This window comes from Stomoxys calcitrans, chromosome 3 (assembly GCF_963082655.1).
Source record: "Stomoxys calcitrans chromosome 3, idStoCalc2.1, whole genome shotgun sequence".
NCBI lineage: Eukaryota > Metazoa > Arthropoda > Insecta > Diptera > Muscidae > Stomoxys > Stomoxys calcitrans.
In genome coordinates, this window is record NC_081554.1 from 14251313 (window position 1) to 14257312 (window position 6000).

Consider the following 6000-nt stretch of genomic DNA (forward strand, 5'->3'; position numbering starts at 1 on the left):
TACGATTTAAGAGTAATTTCCTGTTATCTCTTATTGTAACCTAAAAACAATAATTTGGTTTCCAAATTCCGGATGGGGTACTTAGGGGGGACGCCCGACCCCAGAACCTACCAAACATATATATAGACCAATCAGAGCAATAAGGAACTCAAATGAAAGGTATTTAAGATTAGAAAACATATCTGATGTCCAATTTTCGGACCAAGTGTTTGGGGGACCATCTCAATCCCCAAAACACCCTTAAATCGCACATTTTTGCCGACCATGGCAATATGGGACTCAAATGAAAGGTATTTGCGAGTAGAATACGAATCTGATATCAAAATGTGGGACCAAGTTTCTGAGGGTCGACCCATGCCCACAACAACGTATTTGCTCACCAGGACAATTTGGGCCTTAAAGAGAGTGGAGTTTGATATTGATAGTTTTTAGGGCCCATACCCCAAACCGAAATTGATACCCACATTCGGGACCAATTTTTTTTTACCCAAAACACCCCACAAACAGCGATTATTTACTGACCATCGCAATGTGGTTTCAGCCCCTCCCAAAGGTATTTGGGAGTAGAATACAAATCTGATACCCAAATGTGGGACCATGTATTTGGCGCAGATCCCCTTCCCCAAAACACCCTCCAAAGAGTACAATTTTATCGACCATGGCAATATGTGGCTCCAATGAAAGGTATTAAGTTAAGAAAACGAATTTGATAACCAATTTTGGAGCCAAGTGTTTGGGGGACGGTTCATTCCATAAACTTCTCTTAAATCAATGGCAACATTGGGTTTAAATAAATGGTATTTGAAAGTAGAGCACGATGCTTAAAGTATTTTCAGGGCTAATTGTGTGAAGGACTACCTCACCCCCGTAAACACCTCTAATTTGGACATACATATTTACCGATCATGACAATATGGGGCTCAAATGAGAGTTATTTGGAAGTAGAGCACGAAATTCATACCCACTTTCGGGAGTCCACACCACCCCCTAAAACCACCAACCGCCGCCCGGGGCCTATTACTTAAGAACTTGACATAATTACCAGTTATAGTTAAGAACTTGACAATATTACCAGGTAAACAGCTGAGTACAATTTTTTCTCGCGAGTGCACTATCTGTCAATAAGTTTTGTGGTTGTGTGAGAGTATTATAGTTAAGAACCATAACACACAGAAACAACGAAAAATGGCGCGAACTAATAGTAACATACTCAAAATCAGAGTTGCATTAATGACTGATTTTGACACATAGTGAACACAATATTTCGTTGTTGGGGAACTGCCACTCCTGTAAATTAATATATCTTGGTTAAGAACCAGCGAAAATTGCTCAAACTAGTTACATACACAAAATCAGGGTTGCACTAATAACTGATTTTGACAGATAGTGAACACAATATTTTGTTGTTGGGCAACTGACACTACCTGTAAATTAATATATCTTGGCTTTTGTGGGATGTGTGTGCAGAGTTGCATTTTCCAACGAGACACTCAAAAACAGAGCACAACGCGGCCATTCTGTTTTGACCTTTAAGAGTAAACTTGCTTTCAGAATAAACGCTGAAATTTTTAGTTGTTCCGCGAGCGAAATTTGACAGCAATTAAATGTTTTTGTTTCCATAACAAAACACGTTTTTTATTATCGACCCTTATTGTATTCTCTATTTTTTATGTAAATAAATAAAGAAAAACGAACCATTGAAACCAATAACACAAAAAAAATTACAGCGGCAATGGTTTCAAGGGTTGCCACCAAGGCGGATTTAAAAAAGTTCTCTGCTCGTGTACTAATTCGTATGCACAAACGCACACAAATTTCTGTGTGTGTGTTGGCAAAGCGTCGATCAGCTTGATGACAAGATGGCGGATTGCACCATATGATTTGTGGTTGTTGTACAAATGAGACCATCTTTAATTGTTTCGCCATGGGCTGCCACTAGAATTTTTTGCCATTTTCCTCATTAAAAGCTAAGTGCTACTTTTCCGCCCATTTTTCGCTAACGTTTTTTTTTAACATGGAGTTTGACAGCATTCCGCTTGAAAAGCTGAACAGAATACTCAGCTAAAGGGAAACAATGTTTTGTGAGAACTGTCCATATTAAACGAACTTAATACCTACCTTAAGTCTGCACTGGTAATTTATCCAAAACTTCGTTGTTGTTGTTGTTGTAGCAGTGTGTTATGCACTGAGGCGGCAGCCCTTGCCGTTGAAGAACTCTATCGGGTCAATACGGTACGTACAACCGGCTGCCATGGGATAAATGTAATTTCATAAAAATTTTATTGCACTGCACCTTATAGTACTAAAATAAAACACAACTATAGTTAGGATATCATGCGATAACAGATAGTACTGTATAATCGTGATTTGTACTATATACAGGGTAACTGACCAGTGTTGCCGTTTTTGGTAGGTTCCTACCAAAATTGGTAGGTTTTTATTTTCTTGGTAGGTTTGGTAGACTGACCTCAATTGTGGCCAAATACTATTACAAGGGGTCTCACTGCTTAGTTCTAATATTGCCTGTAACTGGTACGAATGTAAAGGGATTTCTTCCCAACTTCGTAACTTCCTGGTAGAACATGCGCGTTGAATGCCTTCGATCAGAAATCCGGGCTATGTGGTAGCTGCATACAAATTTAGTCAGATCTAGTCCATACTCAGATGTTGAGGGGTCCATGCAACTCACTGTGACAGCAAATACGGGATAGGTTAGGTTGATAAGAGGGTTCATATATTTTATTTTTAACAGGCAAATAGCTTTAGCCGTTTCAGAGATATGTCCGATGTCCCCAAAATCACCAAATAGCCAAAAAATCGAGATTTTCAAACCTTTAAATCCCCAGCAGCACGTGTAAACATCTTCCAATTGTGCTTAAATTGAGGGGGCCGCCAAAAAAAATCAAAAATCGACATACATTTTTTTCCTTCGAGATAAAATGTACTTTATGAAGTCTTAGGCCGATGTGTTACAAACGGAATGACGAAGTTAGTACACTGCACGAAGTTAGTCCTATGGTGGAGGGTATAAAAATAATGAGTGGATGTGCAATATGCAGCATTTTGTTAGAGAAATAATTTTTACTGACAGTAATTAATATTCACAATAGACAGATTTCGATTGCTTAATGATGTTCATGGGGCCTATACACTTTATGCTTTTGCAAGTGCCACATACTTATATTAGTGAATCCTGGTATCACTTGAATTGGCGAGAAACTTCGACACCGCACCTACCATTTAAAATAAATTTCTTTACTGCATTTATTGACCCGGGGTGCGTATGGTTAGTATTTTAAAAATTGTCATATGTCATACGCCACCCTGGTCACATATGTTCCATGTAAAAATTCTTGGCTGACAATTATTGTAAATCAAATCGTCAAATCATGGTGTTACGAACTCGATGGAATCCTTTTTTTCACTAGAAGATTGCCACGCATTTTTGGCGTACAATATGAGGAATCCATGGATTGCCCTGATGAAGTTATTATGTATGCTTCACAGTACTGCTGAAATGTAATTTGAATTAATACTAAACGAAAACAAGTAGGTTAGGTTGGGTTAGGGTTGAAAAGAGGGTGAAGATATTACTCAGCCCCATGCCACTATGGACATACACCTAAGCCAGTAATCGGCTTGTTGTGCGCTCTAAAAACTATAAAGTAACCTTTAGAAAGAAAATTTTATGTTTGGAACTCATTGCTACTTACAAAATCCTTAACTTTTTTCAATATCACTCCCTTAAGTTGGCTCATGTCTGGTATTGTGTCTCCACCTAAGTGTCGGTATCTGTTAGACGCGAAAACCGGGCAATGACAAAGGAAATGCTCCAACGTCTAATCATCTTCCCCTACATGACCTACACATGCTATCACTTGCCGCACCGATTTAACATAAGTGAGCTCGTAGTCCTATGTGTCCCGTCATGATACCAATAGCTATACTGACCTCCTTCTTACTTCCTTTCAGTAATAGCCTCGTCTTCTCACTATCTGGATCCCCCTAGGATTTTCGCCGTCCTACCGATCGTTTCGCTGTTCCACAATGTTGCAGGCGCATTCGTCGCACACTTTCTAATCTCGGACTGCGTCGACCCGAAAGACTTCGGGTAACCAAGTTTATTGACGGCAATCCTCTTGCCTTCACCGCCAAATCGTCTGCCCTTTCATTTCCCCTTACTCCGTTATAGCCCGGCAACCAAACGATGCGGATTTTCGCATCCTCAAAGAAGGCGTTAATCTCCTTCTTACACTGCTAGACTGTTTGTGACCTTACCGTCCTGGTTGTTATTGTCCTTATGGCAATTTTACTGTCGGTAAAGATGTTCACATTCGACGTCCTCGCGTTAGCACCACACCAATTCACGCATTCAGGATCGTATTATAGTCAGGCAGTCTAAAACAGATCTCAGTCCCTGGGTTCTCAATGTAGACCCCCAGGCCCACTCTGTACTCTAGTTTTGATCCATCCGTGTAACATGATCTTCCAGATGGCAATACTATGGTTCCGTCAATTCAAGACTGTGCCGAGGGCAGCAGTGCCTCGCACTCAACTTCAAGGTTAATGTCAGGTATCCGATCGGAAAACTCTTCCCTTCCTTCCAGGTTTCCTATCGTTGCCTCGATTATACGGCGATAAACGAAAAGAAAACAAGTAAAAGCGTGCTAAGATCGGTTTGCATGGCAGCTACAGCAGGTTATCAACCGATTTCAACCATACTTAGCACAGTTGTTAGAAGTCATAATGAAACACGTCAGGCAGCTATATCAAAACATGGACCGATTGGTTTATGTGGGAGCTGTATCAAGCTATAGATCGATTTAGACCATATTGAACACGCACGTTGAAGGTCATGGGAGAAGCCATTGTACACAATTTCTGCCAAATCGGATTAGAATTTCGCCCTCTAGAGGCTCAAGAAGTCAATATCCCAGATCGGTTTATATGGCAGCTATATTAGATTATGTACCGATTTGCGCCATACTTTACACAGTTGTTGGAAGTGATAACAAAATACCACGTCCAAAATTTCAGTCAAATAGGACGAGAATTGCGCCCTCTAGAGGCAAATAACAAAACACTTCAGGCTAAATTGCAGCCAAATCGGATAAGAATTGCACCCTCTACTGGTTCAAGAAGTCAAGATCCAAGATCGGTTTATATGGCAGCTATATTAGGTTATAGACCGATTTAAACCATATTTGGCGCAGTTGTTGGAAGTCATAACAAAACACCTCGTGCAAAACTTCAGCCAAATCGGATGAGAACTGCGCCCTCTAGCAGCTCAAGAACTCTAGAGGCTCAAGAAGTCAATATCCAAGATCGGTTAAAATGGCAGCTATACCAGATTATGAACCGAATAAATCCATACTAAGCACAGTTGTTGGAAGTGATACCAAAACCCCGCGTGCAAAATTTCAGTCAAATCGGATAAGAATTGCGCCCTCTAGAGGCTCAAGAAGTTAAGACCCAAGATCGGTTTATATGGCAGCTATATCAAAATATGGACCGATTTGAACTATACTTCGCGCAGTTGTTGAAGGTGATTCCAAAACACTAAGTGCAAAATTTCAGTCAAATCGGACGAGAATTGCGCGCTCTATTGGCTCAAGAAGTCAAGACCCAAGATCAGTTTATATGGCAGCTGTATGAAAACATGGACCGATTTGGCCCAATGACAATCTCAACAGACCTACACTAATAAAAAGTATTTGTGCAAAATTTCAAGCAGCTAGCTTTACTCCTTCGAAAGGCGGACAGACGGATGGACAGACGGACGGACAAATCGACTTAAAATGTCATGACGATCAAGAATATATATACTTTATGGGTTCTTAAATGCCTATTTCGAGGTGTTACAAACAGAATGACGGAATTAGTATACCCCCCAACCTATGGTGGAGGGTATAAAAAAAAACGGAGGATGCAAAAGTCGTTCTAATACTGTGCGTTCTTTTCGTTGTGCCATAAAACCTTTCAAATAGAAATAAAACACCA